General features: G+C 38.3%; 1 protein-coding gene across 2 annotated transcripts in view; it reads left to right on the forward strand.

The window, feature by feature from the left end:
- Nucleotides 1-15,341: 15,341 nt before the first annotated feature.
- The window catches only part of CD36 (CD36 molecule), a 29,353-nt gene continuing 28,235 nt past the window's right edge, over nucleotides 15,342-16,459 (forward strand). Inside the window, exon 1 of one of the 2 annotated variants that reach the window (XM_050915237.1) lies at nucleotides 15,342-15,404. The gene's annotated coding sequence lies outside the window, so the exon portion shown is untranslated. The remainder of the gene's footprint in view (nucleotides 15,405-16,459) is intronic. The other variant, XM_050915227.1, reaches the window with a different exon arrangement.

Here is a 16,459-nt window from a genome sequence, read left to right on the forward strand (position 1 = left end):
TGCATTCTGACCCTAATAATAATGCAAATATCAGAGTATTTTGAACACAAGTTGTTTTTTGGGCTTCTCATTAATTAGAAAGTCTGTATTTTCCATAAAGGAAGAGTTCATTTAGCTGTTTAAGTTTGCAAATGTTGAAATAAAAGAATGGTTATTCAAGATATAAATAGATCAGATTCTTAATGCTGGTCAATTCACAGGGGAACGCTGCCTCAAGGAAGCAAGAACAGTCCAGGCATTCATGTACCTTGTTAAAGGAGCCTTTATTTCAGAAATGTAACGACCAGATTGGTGAAGCTTACAGCTTGTATATAAAAGCTTAAAAGATAAAAGTTGTAAACGGTAAATTCACATATTAAAGTGTTAATGTTAATGGTGTCCTCTGATGATGTACCTGTGGCCTGATTTTTAAAATAATGTATTTTGAGTGGCTTTATTTGTTTAGAGTATGTCTTCTACTGAGTTTAGCTTCAGACGCAAAGGCTGGGGAGCTGGGCATGAGCTATTCAATGAGATCTCTATGAAAAATTTAGTTTTCTTGAATTTGACATTGCTTTCTCATTTTCAGCAGAAAAAAAAGGTGAGTTCCAGTTTTTTGGGACAGCAGCCTGTTGCCTGAATTGTGATATCATGCCTTCGTCTAGCAGTGTACATGACTTGTGCTTGCTAAAGTAGAAAGGAACAGTTTGTCAGTCTATGGCTTTGCCATAGACTTTGCTTGCTGCACCTTCCTATGCCCTTGAAGATATATTTTGTAAATCAAGAACTCCCAGACAGAGATGTTCTAAGAAAGGATGTGCTGAAACACACATGGGATATACTGGAAGTCAACACTCGTTCAAAAGACATAAGGCATGCTCAACCTTACATTTTCATCAAAAGGTGTTTTACAGATGTGGCATTTGTGTTTGGAAAATACAAAAGAGAGGCCAAAGAAATGAAACCTAATTAAAGAAGTCTGCTGAGATGAAAAACAAATGTTAAGGATCTTTCAGTTGGAGAGGAGCTAAGCACTGGGAGCATCCTGCTGGGAACACTCCAGCTGACTCTGGTGGGCAAGATTCTGGATTATGTGGCTAAAAAAAAGATGGAAAGTCTTTTTGCTTCTGTTTTAAGAGATAGCAGAGAGCTGTACACCTGAGCAATCTAGATCTGAGATTTATATTTTTTGATGATTAAAAACAATTGCTATTTGGCAAGACTGAAATAATCTAAACCGACAACTTTATTTTTCATTGTGTATACACTGTGTAAACAAACACACCACTTCCATTTTTTAAGAAACCAGCAATTTTTTATTTTAAAAGTTTTTTGGCAATGCTAATCTCTCTGTTTTGGGGAACATGGTAATTTCAACTAAAAGGGATCTGATTTTCTGAAGGACAAATAGCAGTCTTCATAAATCAGCTGTGTAAATTTGAAGGCATCCAGTATAATTTGTGACTTCTGAGAACAACATTTTTAGGATTCATGTACATTAGGGTATTGCAGTGTTTGGTTTACAGAAATAAAGCAGAGATGCTGTTTTCAGCCATGCCGAGACTTAAAGAAAACACATGGAAATAAATGGGCTTTATCTCTGAAAAACTGAATAATACCACAGAACTTCTGATTTTCCACTGCCTTATATTTATGTAACTTCATTACTTCACTGATGTAAATTCTTTTGGATTCGTGTGATCTGTTACTTGGTCTGGCTTCTATTTCTGAATGGCTCCGAATACATCCAGACTCAGTCGGAGAAGAGGACAATTGCTGTCACCAATTCTGGCCATATAGGTAGCAGGCCTAGGCAACTGGCCTAGGCAAAATTCCTGGTCTGACATTGTGCTTTGAGACACGGGAGTTTCCAGTCTCACCACCCAGACTCAGCACTGATGCCAGCTCTCCCAGCCTCCCCGCAGGCTCTGCGAGGATTTGCTGTGAATGCTCAATTACCTGAGTAAACCTGGCAGGGATGGGTTGTCATTAAACAAGGAGCTATGCCACTTTGTAGTTTCTAAATTCAGACCAACTTTTAACTCTGGAACATGCACAGAAAGTATTAACACTGTATAAATTTCTCATTACATTTTTATTTATGACTTTAGAGACTGTTAGGCTCTCTATTAACAAAAAGCAGGTAGAACACTACTTTCAAGGGCTCTGAATCTTTACAAACTCTATAAAAGTCCATTTCTCATGTCAGAGACTGAGCCACTGAACTCTTCAGGAGCTATTTTGATTTTTCGTTTAAAAAAAATAATCTTGCTATCCTACTGTTTACTTGAAGTGTCAATTATTACTCATGCAATGTACAGCGAAGACAAGCTCAGTGCTGTTGTAGTTTCTGAACAGAAATGCAACATACTGCAGTATCTCTCATCTTTTTTTGTTATTAGAGATGCCATACAGAAAGACATAGGTGTCAAATATTTGTCAGTGTAATACTTTTTCATTAATATCACTCATCGTTGCATGGTGTGTCTAGATTAGCATGCTCCTTGCTAAACCTTAATATTGAACTAATTTATATCTTAATGTCTAATTAATTAAAAGCCATAATTATTTAATTGATGTGATGGCTCCTTTATGTGTCTCTAAAACTGCTTGAAGAAAACCACTGATTGGGATTCCATCAGCCCTTCATGAAGCTTAGGCTTCATGCATTGCAAGCACAGAGTGTTTGACAAGTTTTAATTGTTAATTAATCGTGTATTAAATTAATTTTTACTAATTACAATATGGTGGAATAAAGAATATAAGAATAAATGAGAATAAAAAACTTAATGAATCAGACAGAATAGGACAATTTCATGTTGTGATTAGTTAATAGTCATATGAGCTCTTTGAACTGTGATGAAATTCACCCTGAGCAAAACCCAGGAACAATGCCCATAGGCTGTTTAAATTCAACTTATGTCACTGTATCAAGTCTCGCTAACTACAGTCACTTTTTCAGGATGAAACTCTCCCCATAGCAACTAAATCCCAGAATCAAATAAGTCCGAATTACAAAATGAGGATGAGATCAGGTCAGATAAAGCTTATATTATCATTTTATTTGTTTCTGCTCCCTTCTAATGCCTCATGAAGTTGAATACAGGTTATTTCTGAAATCCTGAATATCCTTCAAGATCTTTGGAGTGCATCTTTGCATGCCTTTTTGCAGGTATTATATTGAATAATACCCCTTTTTTTACTTAGGGAAAAAGAAGAAACTTCGTCTCACAGTGGGAAATATTCTGAGCTAAAATTTTGCAGAGCAATAGACACTCATGGCAGGTAGCTCATGAGAGCTACTTTTAATTTATCATATAGTGAGGATGAGAGGACTCAAGACCTAGAAAGGCATATTTTTCTCTGTAGACAATGAAGGGATTCTGGGTAGACATTCAGATGGCTACAATGTGGACAACTAAATGTGGAAAGTTGAATCCTGCCCAGAATGGCAGTTCAATTCTTTTACTCCACAAAATGCATATTGATTCAGAATGCACTAAAGATTTTTCAGCAAAAAAAATGCTGTGGTCTGCTGCATGATATTTGTTGGTTTGTGGTTTGTTTTTTTTTTTTAATTAAGATCTGTTAACTTTTAGTCCTGAAAAAATTTACTGACTTTCACACACAGGAAACAATGCACTAGCTCAGTTCTCCTAGGGCTGCACATCACCTTGAGGGCTGCACATGACCTTCACAACAGGGAACAACAACAGCATGATTTCCTGCAGTAAGGTGGAAGATGCCACTTGTATAGTTAAAGACAGGTTTACCCTGAATTTTAATCCTTTGAGTTGTAAGATCCAAAGAAGATATGTTTTCAGGTGATCCAGAAAGATCTGGAAGTGAAATCAGGGGATCTGTTGAGTCAACACATTTGCATTGGGTCTATACTTTGGAAGTTGGTCTTGTCCCATCTATAGAATGTGCACTGGGCACATGGCCAGTGCAGAATGTGAATTGAACGTAAAGTATTGAAATGGTATTCAGATGAGGCATAGTTCTAAAAGTGGGAATCTGTTCATGGATGAATTTCATCATAAGAAAAGGAAGGCTACATAGAAATACAGTAGCCACATTAAAGAGGGCGGTAGCACCTCAGAGAGCACCTGAGTTTGAGCAATACACTAAGCGTGGCAACATGCCAAAGAAATAGGTCTATATTACTGCCCCATTCTTCAGGTGAGGAACCTGAATGGTATGAAAAGTATGGCTTGGTTAAAGCTGTGCGGGGAATCATAACACAATTTCAAAGGTCTGCGTAGGCACAAATCCTCCCAGCCACATGCATTTCAGTGAGACACACATGGAAGTTTCCGAGGAAGAGGTGGTATTTTTCAGGGTGTTTGCATGATGGAAAATGGCAATAGGCGAGGTTGCAAGAGGCAAAAGAACTTAGCTACACACTAAGTTTCAGGAGACATTCTTTGAAATTGAAACAAGGCACCTGCATGTGTGTTCATGTGTGCATGCAAGCATGTATAAATGCTTAAATATTTCTTGGGTCAAAAAATGGAATATTATTGCCCCTAGAGAGGAGGGCCTTTGCATTTTACTTGGGCATAGGCAAGTAAAATATCCACAGGAAAATATGTTCTCATGTTTACTATCCAAGAAAAGAAAAGACCCTCTCACAAGCCTCACTGATTCATGGGCAACATATGCCTGTTATGCCAAGATGAAGATTCTTCTCATTACATGCAGATGAAGAATCAAAATACCGGGATCTGCTGTCTCCAAATGGCAAAGAAATTGTATTTTACTAGGTTTTTTATAAACCTAACGGATAAGAGCTGTCTGCCAGGAAAGCTGTTGGGAGGCCATGAAAAATCATCTCCGCTGCAGTTGTTTCTGTCTGTTATAAGGAGATTCATACATATTGCTTGAATGTGCATGCAGGCACTATTTAGGCATGTGTACATTAGAATCACAGACACATTAAAACTACAGAGGCATGGTAGGTAAACTGGCAGGTGTCAGCTGATAGATGTCCATGGCGTTTGATCGAGATACTGGCATGCTCCCTTGGGTACATGGACTTCGGAAAATACAATGTTCAGTAAGACCTAGAATGTGTAACTGTTATTAAAACAGTTCTCGCACACAGAAGTATGGTGGAAAAATCTTCCCTATTGCGTGAAGGTTCAATGCTGAGATGAGCATTTCAGCCTGCACATCCCAGACTTTTAGAGGTACTGTTCTGATATGGCCAAGATTTATCCTCTGAGAGGAGGTGGGCAGACAGCCTGATAGCAAGGCTTAGGGAAAGGAGAAGTCCGTGTTAGAATCCAGCAGCTTAGAAAAGGAATTGTGAAAGAAAGACTGGTGAAAAACTAAGTAGAAAACCACTAACAGAGCAGAGTGCAGCATGGAAGAAATGGTTGCGAGAAGCTGGAGGGACTGAGCATTTATATGTCTGTAATCCTGTGGCAGTTACTACCCAGAAAGTCTTAGGAGTGTCCTGCTGAATCCTCTCCAATACCATTTTGGGAATCTGATAAGTGACAATTGTTACTTTTTGCCTAAAACAGAGAAGCCTGAGTATAATTATATGGAGGGTGTGCACTCCGCCACAAACATGCCTGGGGTGTTTCACGTTGTGATGACATGTTTACAATTCTGTAATCTTTATCCTATGTAATTTTAAGGATTGGTTTTAAATGCTAAACACTAACAAGTGCCCTGACTTCTCAAAGCATAAGAAAGAGGTGAAGGATACATCCCATTTCCTTTCTAGCTGTTGTGGGGTGGAGGGAAGGGCACAGCGCTGGTTTTGGTAGTCCAATATGCCTGCTCCGCCGCTGAACCTGTCTGACCCTGCATTCAGAGAAGTCTGAGTTCTTCCCAGCCTCGTCTCAGATCCTCTCTCAGTTCTGGTGCAGGTAAGTCAAGGACGACGTTTACTTTTCCTTACCTGACACATCTGCTTCTTTCTGTATGAGTGAAGCTGTTCAAAATTCATTTTCTTAGGAGTGGGAGGACTTAAAAAAGAGTGTTGAATGACAGCTGGGCAGGGAAAAGATAATGGGCAGGAGTACCATGGGCTTTACTGTTCTGAGGCTTTATGAAGGAACACAAACAAGAACACATTAGAGGATTAAGGTACCAATCTTAAATTATTATTTATAATTAACCTTTTCGGGTAAGATTCGTCTGTGTACCAAAGAGCACTGATAAATCTGGCTTTCAGTTGCAATCAGCTTTTTGATTAACTGATAGTGCAAGAAGGTTATATACCAGGATTTCAGGCAGAGGGAGGAGAAGGGAAGTAGGAGAAGAAAGAAAAAAGTATCATGAGAGATTTTAAGAAATATATGTTAATGGCAGGGGACAAGGACAGAATTGCTGTAAAACTGTAAATTCTGGAAATGGGGCAAAAAACTAGAGGATAATTCAGTGGGGGAGGAGACAGACCAGAGCAGATGCTTGATGGAGGAGTGACTGCTGAGATGATAGGGTGGAAGGTGGGAGAGATATACAGAGAGCTGGAGGAGGGAGGAGATTCCTGGGGAAGCAAACAGGAGTAGAAGGAAGCACATGTAGAAAGGAAGGCAGAAGGGGAGCCTGGCAACAAGCTGGAGGCTGCTGCTGCGAAAGCCACACAGGAAGCAATCAACAGGACTCCAAGAAGAGCGAAGGTAGAACAACAGCATTTACATAAAAGAATAGGACAGAAAATACCCAGATTAATGGAGATTTCAGGAATATTTTTGTTTCTTTCCTTTCCCTGGCCGCTTCATTTTCTGACTAACTTTAGAGAAGGAGAAACTTCATAGAAAGCCAGGCAAAGAGGGTTATGCCATGGGATGCCTCTTGAGTTAGTACGTGTGTGATGTAGGTTTATAGCTCCTGTCATACTGACTCACCTCGGGGTCCTGTTAACCCTCTGGGACAGCTTTTATCTCAATTATGAAAGGCCTTGGCAGACAGGCTGCTCACTGTTGCTATTTGCTGTAACTGTCTGGAAGGAGGTGCCTCAATCCGCTGTTCAAATAAAAAAATTAATACAGTTCTTAAAACTTTAATACTTCAATAGTTTTTAAAAATATTTTAAACAGTTCATCACTGCTATGATAAAAGGATCTAGCAAAGATCCAAAAGGACGTCTCTCACTTGGCTCAGACATTCATTTAGACAGCAAAGTTCTGAACCAAAGCCTGTGGAAATCATTAGAAAGAGTCCCATGAATTTAAACAGCTGTATCCACAGCTGTGATCCCTCATTCTGACCTGTCTCTGTGCTTTGTGTAAATAAGTATAAGCCCAAATCTGAAGAGTTATCTCTAGTATGAAAACTCCTTACCTGGCTTCCAGTGTGTTGTGAGGATTAACTGGGATTAGACTGTATTTGCAAAGAGTTATTGCAAAGAGCAAAGTCAATTAAGCTTGTTGTGGATTGGCAACAGGGACCTGGTACATTGCCTCCAAGTGCTGGGCTATTGCAGAGGCTAAAGAGATCAGAGGCAGAGGCGGGTGTTGAAGGGACTTCTTAGAGCTGATCTTGCAAAGCGTAAGTGTGAAAGAGTATTATCTTTGGCTCAGAGGTCTTATAATTCCTTGTCGCTTGAGACAGGTTAGCTACCAAGGAGTTCAAAAGGTCTGTGCAAACTTTCTCTTTGTGGCTGATGAAAGATCCGGGCACTGGGCAGCCAGGGTTGCTATAAGGTTGTTAGAGCAACTTGATTTTTCTGTGAATAAGGAACTAACTTAGCAGGCTCTTCTGCAGCTCTCCAGTTCCTGGTGGCAAGAGTGGTGAGAGCAGCTCTCCCTCCATACAGGTATGTGACCCTGCTCCTGGACTAAATGCAGTTTCTCAGCACTCAGTTGGACATTGTCTTTGTTTCTTGTGAGCGTACTATTGCATCCTATTGCTAGCAAAATGCTCTCACGTGCTAGAATTATTAAAAGCAAAGACAGATGCCATTCAGCCTCTATTTCTTGACTGTTTATAACTCTAAGAAGAGCCCATTCATAACATTTAGAAAGAGTAAATATACTGATAATCAAATTATTTCACTTGCATATTAATATCTTGATAATATTTAATATATTGCTAATATTTCCCCATCCATTGGAATTAAAAATGAATGTATTCATATTTTAAACTGTAACAAGTATATATATTCATTTGTCTGTGAGTCATCTTATATATAAAAGTCTATTATATAAAGGATTATATACATTTATTATCAAAAATAAATATGAATGCAAATATCAAGTGTATGGCTGATCATAAAGCGCATATGTTTTATGTGTTATAAATGAACATCTGAAAATACTGTAGTAATTATTAATTATATGAAAAGGCATATATGTGCATTTCTGTATAGATTTCAAATTATAATTCATGTCCAATAAAGATGCTGATGTAACATATCTTAAATTAATTTTGCTATGTAAGTCCTGAGATCAACTCAATAAATATAGCATAGTCATATAAATACTAATAACTTGTGCTATTTTAGTGATCTGATTCTCTTTAACAACTGATACAATAACTGTGATATTAACTCAGTGATTTTTTTTTTTTTTTAACTTGGCAAAAATGTCCTATTCATAAAAAATGTGTAGTCTTTAATTGTCTAGTTTTGGGGATTTTTTTCTGTCCTCAAGTGAAACTTCAGAAGCATTTATATAATTGGCACAACCAGGAAAATGATCAGAAATATAGGGTTTTTTCAGTTAAATTATTATATTTTGGAACTACTTTTTGTGTAACTGATAGTTATATGCATATTTCTGTAACATGGTTTCATCTGAAAGAATAATGCCATATCTTAGCATCAGAAAATTACATGATCTGAGAAGTTCAGGGTATCTGTTAGCTGCCTATTTCATTCACTGCTAGTGCACAGAAATCACTGCTAGGACTTTTTCTACTGCTTTATTCTTCATAGCTGTTAATGTTTCTTTATATGCAATAATACTATACAAATTTTCCTAATCTCTTTAGCTCTTCAACTGCTGCCAAGGTATCTTTTGTGGCAAGGGTGATTTTCTTTTTCAGTTTTGTTTGTGTGTGTGTGTGTGTGTGAGATCTATGTTTTATACTTTCATTGTAGTAATTAAGTATCTTCTCAAGAAAAATATGAAAAAAGGAAAAATTCCTTTTTTGTCACGCACGCAAGAGTAGCATATTAGCACTTAGAATAAAGAAGAGAAAAAGCATCCTTTGGTATAAGAAAATCTGTATAATAAAGTTTTTGTATAGTAGAGTAGTTTAAATAAAGCCTAGCTCACCAGATCCATAGGGAAAGGCTATGAAAGATGAAAAACTCCACAGCAGTCAGCGCACATTTTCTTGAAACTGAGTGTTGCTTCCTCACCCAGGCTGGTAGGCAAGACCCACACGGTCTGTACCTCCGCTGCCAGCCAGAGGGGGAAATCTGCTTTTCTAAGAGTGTTTCCATTAGCTCCATGCTGCCACTGCCGTAGTCTCTGAGATTTCCCCTTGAGGGAGAAAGCTTCATCAGGAAGGGCTTTGGCCAGTATTAATTCTCCAGATGATTTTCTATGTTGCCCTTTCTTTTGGTAGAAAACATACGTCTTGCTGGCAGAGGCCTGGATCCCCTGGTACTATCCCAACCACCAATTCTGATTCTCAAAGTGGGGCTGGGCAACTGTCCCAGGACATGGGGTTGGTTAAGTAAAGCTTTCTTCTTGTGCTGGCCTGATGAAGAGCAGGATTTTTTTCTGGCAGTAGGCTCATGGTTTGGCTTTAATATCTTGTGTTTGAGGCTGAACTGAAGTCCCGGGAAAGGTCTTCTGCATGTTGCTCAGACCAAGGACATGTCTCCTGGTCTGGAACATGTGAACTGAAAGAAAAAGGTGTCAATCATTTGACAGGTCTTCAACTCTTGAGAAGTCACCAAAAAGTTAACCTTAAACTTACCTCTTCATTAATTGGACAAATCTCCTGTATGTATGTTGTTCTTAATTATTACACTGACAAAATTATGGTGTAGCTGGTAGGCAAAAGCTAACATAAGGACTACCCAGTCATTCATCAAAGCCACTGCCATTGTCTGGGATGATTCATTATGGTGACTATTTCTCAACCAGGTATTGCACCAGTGAAGGAGTTTTGAATTACTCCATTATTCTGTGACTTGAGCCAAGGAGAAGAGTTTTGCAAGCAGTGGAATATATCCAAGTAGGGACAAGATTTATTAAATTTCTCTTGACTTTCAAAAGACAACTACTTTCAAAATTTTTCTCCCCTACCATTGGAGCCTCCTCTCTGTGCCCTCCTTAGGTTTCGGTGAGAACCGTCTCTAGCATTAATAGACTGACCCAGCCCTTTAGGTAACAGATTTTTATAGCTCTTTGCTGCTTCAGACTCACCCAGAAGCTTAAGTTATTATATTACAGTTTCTGTATTGCGTTCAGTTCTATGAAGTTCCTTCCTATCTACGTTCTAAGTGACTCTCACATGAACCCACAGGAGTGGAAGAATCAAAGTCCGCTCTATCCCTGCCTGTCTTGTGCTTTCTTCACCTGATTCCCCTGCTGAAATCACTTGAAAACAAATTTTAAAGTGATTTTGAGGACTGAGAAAGGCAGCAGTTTATGCATGCCACAGTCAGTGAAGAAGAGCTTAGCATTAATATTTCTGGGGAAAAAATGAACCGAAGCAGCTGCTGGGTCTTCCATCACCCATTTTTCCCTTAAAGAACCTAGTTACAGTTTGACAGAGAAACTTGTCACTGGCAGGAGCCAAATACATCACGCTGTTTCCACTGTGCTGCTGCCAAGTTGGCATGAGCCAGTGGTATTTTAGGATGTTTTCCGTATCGTCAGAACACATGGAGAATCACAAGGGACAGCACCTTAGGTCCTAACACTTCACAGAGCTCGGAAAACTACAGCCGGGAGTCTTTAGTGGATAATGAAGGAGCTACACAGCAGTTTGAAATGAGTCTTCCAAGCTCTTGTGATGAGAAATCAGGTATTAATGCATGTTTGGGAGGATCTTTTTTCAGGGGGCTGAAGACTGCTTGATATGAGTGGTGGGAGTATGCCCCAGGGCGTACACTGGAAAGGCCAACACGCCTGCAGTAAAAGTCTGTGATGTGAGGTGGGCAAAAAAATGCTACAGCATGTCTGCAAACTTTGGCCAAACTTTCCATTAATGTCAGGTGGTAAATATTTTGAAGTTTTCTCATTACATTTTCTTCTTGTTTCACAACTTGTTTGCACTTACCAGAACCTTTTATAGCTGTCCTGGTATTGTCAGTACGGTGCACTGACACGGGGAGGAACTGAAAGACCTTTTGGGGGAGTTTGAGTGGAATTGTTCTAACATTAACCTTCTGAAAGTTAGATGTCTAATTTAAGTGAGTCGTCTAGATCCTCTGCAGTTAAAGGAGAGACATCTTGCCTAAGATAAGCATTTAAGGTAGATGAGATGAGTCCGTGGATGTGCTCGTACCTCTCCATTGAGAGGAGAGGAAACCAACTCATCTTCCTTAGGCCAGATGCCTACTTTTATCTGGATAAAGTTATTTGCAACAAATATTTGTAATTAACTTTAAACAAGAAAAGAATTATTGCTATGAAACTATGTCTTTCTTTTCTTTTAGGTCCTTAGAGATAAGATATTGAAAGCAAAACTGAAACAACAGAAATATCTTGATACTTCCTTCTTTTAAAATGAGGTGACTGCTCCTGCCATTTAACTCTGTTCTATCCGGTGGCTTTTGGAAAATGAGGTGGTACAAAATAGCAGTCACAGTAAGAGTAGCTGAGACAAAGACAGTGAACATATAATTTAGGAAAAAAATACTAGTTCTATATTATTATTTTTATAATTTTGGTGTTATATATTCAAGTTCTTTACAGGCAGCACTTGAAGATAGGCCATGTTCACTCTAGGGGAGGCTCTTATGCAACAGAAGTTAAGTAAATTGTTGAAGCTGGTCTGGGTGGATAGCTCATGTGCTGCTTCTTATGTGTTATGTGATGATGTGATACACAGAAGGTTTTCATTTCCATAGGAAATCAAACTACCTTTCATGAATACAAAATTTCACTCCCTATAAAGGAACACCTCCTAGTATCTCCAATACAAGTCTCTTCTAGCTGGTGGCATATTGCACATTTTCTTCTGTAGATGATTCATCTTCATCGTTCTCCTCCTCAGTAGGACTAAGTGCACATGCGTGAACACGAGTGTGTTGAATCAGAAAGAGCTTATTTGGGGACAGGAGCCACATGTTCTTATTTTTTATGGTTTCTTTGAATGCTTTAAATCTTTCACTACTGAGCAAGATACAACCCTTCTTGTGGGACTTAAAAACTGTGGCGAAGCCAGAGGACCACTGAGTGTTGGCAACAGGATTTTGGGTAGGGAGTGTAGAAGCCACATAAGATGATGCTAATAGAATAAGCTGGATAAACAATAAATCCATGCTTTTACTTACCATAGAAAGGAGGTAAACAATTCCTCACACCTTTATTTGAAGATAGGAAGAGTACCCAAAAGATTATAGGAAGTCATGTTCTGAATGCTGAGAACATTAACCTCATCTTCTGCCCCAGGGCTTGGCACTTTACCTAACAACTAGAAGGTTGCTTTTGTTGTTTTTTCTTAAAGTTAGTGTCCTCTGAAAAATTCAGAGAGTGCAAAAGTACAGACAGGAGTTTCCTGGAGTTTTTTAATTTGCTTGCTAACCTCAGCTAACATTTGCTAACATCTCCACATCTGACAAGAAATTAATGTTAAGATTAGTTTTTAGAAGCTTCATAATAGGCAGGTGAAGAAAAACTGTGAGTGCCATGACTGTGGAAACACAGGAATATAAAATCATGCTGTGCTTGTACATCAGAGAATTCCCACAAGAACGTGGGAATGTTTATGTGGGCGTCCTCAAAATTCAAATTATGTGTACCATAAAGATATGTCATCCCTTGATGGAAGGGATCTTAATGTGAAAAAAAAAGGGGGAGGCATTGAGTGTTTAGGAATCTCAGGGCATATAGAAAGATGATAACTCTCTTCATTTGTTCCCTCTGTGTTTAGAAAGCACCCCAAAGAAAGTGATTTCCAAAAGGCCCCACTATGAGATGTCTAGAAAAGCCAGGAATCGCACTCGTCTCTTCAGCATTTTCTTGTCAGTAGTATGTTTTTTCCAGGAAATGTGGGTGGACTTCATTTGGAGTTAACAACTGCATTTGTCTTTTTCTGCTTCCTGTGGTTTTCTGTGTCTTCATCAAGCATGTGAGTGTCATTTACACTGTTTCTCTTTCTTGACAGTTTCTCTTTGTGGGGTAGTTTGTCCGTTGTCGCACCACTGGGGACTCCGATGAAGTACATATTTTTTTGCTTTTTCTGTCATTGCTCTGTTGCTGTGTGTCTCTGTATTTTCTCCCCTATAAACTCTGAACTCTGATGTGAAGCCAGAGAACACGGAAGGACCATTAAGTACTTATGGTTTGTTTTGTTTTGTTTTGTTTTGTTTTGTTTTGTTTTGTTTTGTTTTGTTTTGTTTTGTTGAAACAGAAATTACTGATATCCAAAAATGCACAACTTCTCTCTTAGCTTCAAATCCTTTTAGTTGGTTTCTGTAGTTGAACCTGTCAGTCCTCATTTCACTGCCAAGCACTGCCTGCTAGAAGAGATTTTGCTTATATAGGACGGTAATGGGATATCATAAGTCACAAAATTAGCTGATACAGCTCAGCACGTATATGTTGAAAACTGAGCTTCATTACATCTGCGTTAGTGCCTTTAGGATTCCAACAAAAAGACAGCAGTAGATATTTTCCTCCCTTGCTAATGATGCACACTGAATCCCATACACTGCAAATGGAGAAAATGAGCATGGTAGGGAACATCTCCACGGGCAGGAATGAGTAACTGGAATTACATCCTCTTAGAAGAGACAAATCAGCAGTGAAGAAGGCAGTGCAGCCTGGAAGGAAAGCTGGGGGATCCCGAACAAGAGCATCCTCAGGAGAGCATCATGCAAGGAAATGTCCAATAGAAATAATTAATGATAATATTCATAAAAGTAGTGCATGGGAACCATAGTGTGGAGGACTGCTTCTTTCAGCAGTTGAACTCCACTCTTTAATTAGAGAATAGAGGAAAGCAAATTTACTCCACTTTTCAAGGATGTGAAACTGGAGTTAGTCAGGGTCACCAACTTTCCCTGGCAGTGAGCCTTGTACAAACACTGTCCTACAGGTTGCTTTCAAAGGACCAGGGTCACTTTCACTCTTGCTTTCACTACTAGGACATAAAACCTCAAATTCATTCATCTTCATCCACCTTAGATTTACTTAGCAGAAGTAGATTAGAAGAAAGGAGCTTCTTCCACAAAAGCTTAACTTTCAAATAGGGCAATATCAAAAACAGAACAGTAAACAATCAGTCAAAACACATAGCAAATACTAAACATGTGGATCACAAACTATTCAGTGCTATACCCTGAAAGTCTGGACCTAATAATTTATTTTTAGGAATATTTTCTCTCTTATAATTAAATAAGCCAAATATAAATCACTTCCTCTTGCTGCTGCCAGAATAATCTTTTAAAACAATCCATTCATTTAATTCACCTGGGATGAGGAGGTATTTAAAAAATATTTGTGCAAAAGCTTGCCAAACTGATTATTGTTAATTATTAGTAGACACTGTGCTGGGGTGACACTTTGGTCTACACAGATGTCAGCGTAAAAATAACTGATTTTTAGATGATACGTTAAGAAAAAGAAGCTTCTGGGATGATGTTCATTGAACTTGCAGTAAAAGAGGAAGAGCCTTAGCACTTTGTGAGGAAATGTTGTAATCCAACCTGTGAAAAAAATTCCTTTTAAAAATATTCTGACATTTCCTGATTTTTATTACTTGAAAATATCCTATCATGATGATTAAGCTGCAAAGGTGTTTAGCCTGTATTTTGACAGAGAATGACTGCAGTTATAAAGCTTTATTTATACAACAGAGCATGCTATATAGCAAAGAATATTTGAAAATATTCTGTATCTTAAAGAAGCTGTCAGGAACTGGTTAGTCATAGCTTGCTAATAGGAGCAGTTTTAAAGCAAATGGATATTAAAGAAGAAGTGACCAGGAACCAAATAAGTGAGTTACCCTTTCGTCTCCTTGACCTTTGACTCACTTGGATCAAAATTTGACAAAGATTGCAGCAGCTAAGTATATCACCACGAGACGTAGGTAGTGGCTTTTAGTCAGACTGTAAAAATAACCACCCCCCTCAGCACCAACACAACTTAACTTTTTCTTCTGGCAAAAAGATAAAGAGGGAACTGACGTCTCTTGGAATATATAAACACTCCCTCAGAGTTTAGAGGCTGTGTGCTTGGTGGGGAGATTTAGCTGCTTGTCTTCTCGTGACTTGATGCAAGTCATGTGTTAAGTACTTGTACGTTCAGCTGAAAAGTCAGTTGCCCTTATTCAAGGTGAGTCATACGATACAACATTTAAAATCAGAGGGTTTTCCTCAGAAATACTTTTAAAATCAGTTGGTGGAAAGCTCTTGAAAATATTTACTTGTAATATAAAATAAAATGGCAGGATTTTGCAAAGCTGTTTGCAAGAAACAGTGAAATTTTATGTGTATTAGTGAAATGCTTCATTACTTTGTTAGCAATGGTGGTTTATGTTCAGTATTGCTGGCTTTCTCAATTGCATTCTGTCTCGATATTTAATATTCTTGAAACTACAGTTCTGGAGTCACGTGAATTTATAAGAAATGCATCTTTTTAAAGTGATAGTTGTAGGTTTTACTATTGCAGATAAAAAGCTCAAAACTATAATTTCAAAGTATGTCAGAGGTTAAAAAAAAAAAGGCAGAAATAACCTCTTCCCTGCAAATGTATCTCTTAATAATTTCAGGATTTTTAATCCCACCATCTGACCTTGGAGAAACTGGAATTATGTTTAAAGAAACACCATGATTTTGGGTTGAAACTCTTAACAGGAATTTTCAAACCCCAGTTTTCACTATACACACTGCTTTTTCCCCATGCAGTTGCTCTCATTTGGGGCAATAAATCTGATTCTCTGTCAGAATCGAAGTACTGCCATGTCAAGCAATGTTTAAAAAATTACTATTAGAGCTGGAGAAATCATTAAGAAAATACAGATAATATTCTTTGATTTTTATAAGGGCTTGCTTTAAACTGACGTACTGAAGTATAAGATAAGTAGGGAAGAAAAAGTTTAATAACATTTTGCATCTTTCCTCCTATTCAGTTGCTTATAAATTGTCTTTTCAGAGATTTGAACGGACCGTTTCCATTGTCAATATTTTATTAAGGACATTTGAAACAATATTAAGAAGTACATACTCAACACTCTAGAATGGGGTGAATATTCTTATTAATCCTGTAGTCAAACTTAAGTTTAAATGTGTCCTGGTTTCGGCTGGGATAGAGTTAATTTTCTTCTTAGTAGCTGGTACAGTGCTGTGTTTTCTATTTAGTGTGAGAATACTGTTGATAACACGCTGATG

Source organism: Gymnogyps californianus, chromosome 1 (genome assembly GCF_018139145.2).
Source record: "Gymnogyps californianus isolate 813 chromosome 1, ASM1813914v2, whole genome shotgun sequence".
NCBI lineage: Eukaryota > Metazoa > Chordata > Aves > Accipitriformes > Cathartidae > Gymnogyps > Gymnogyps californianus.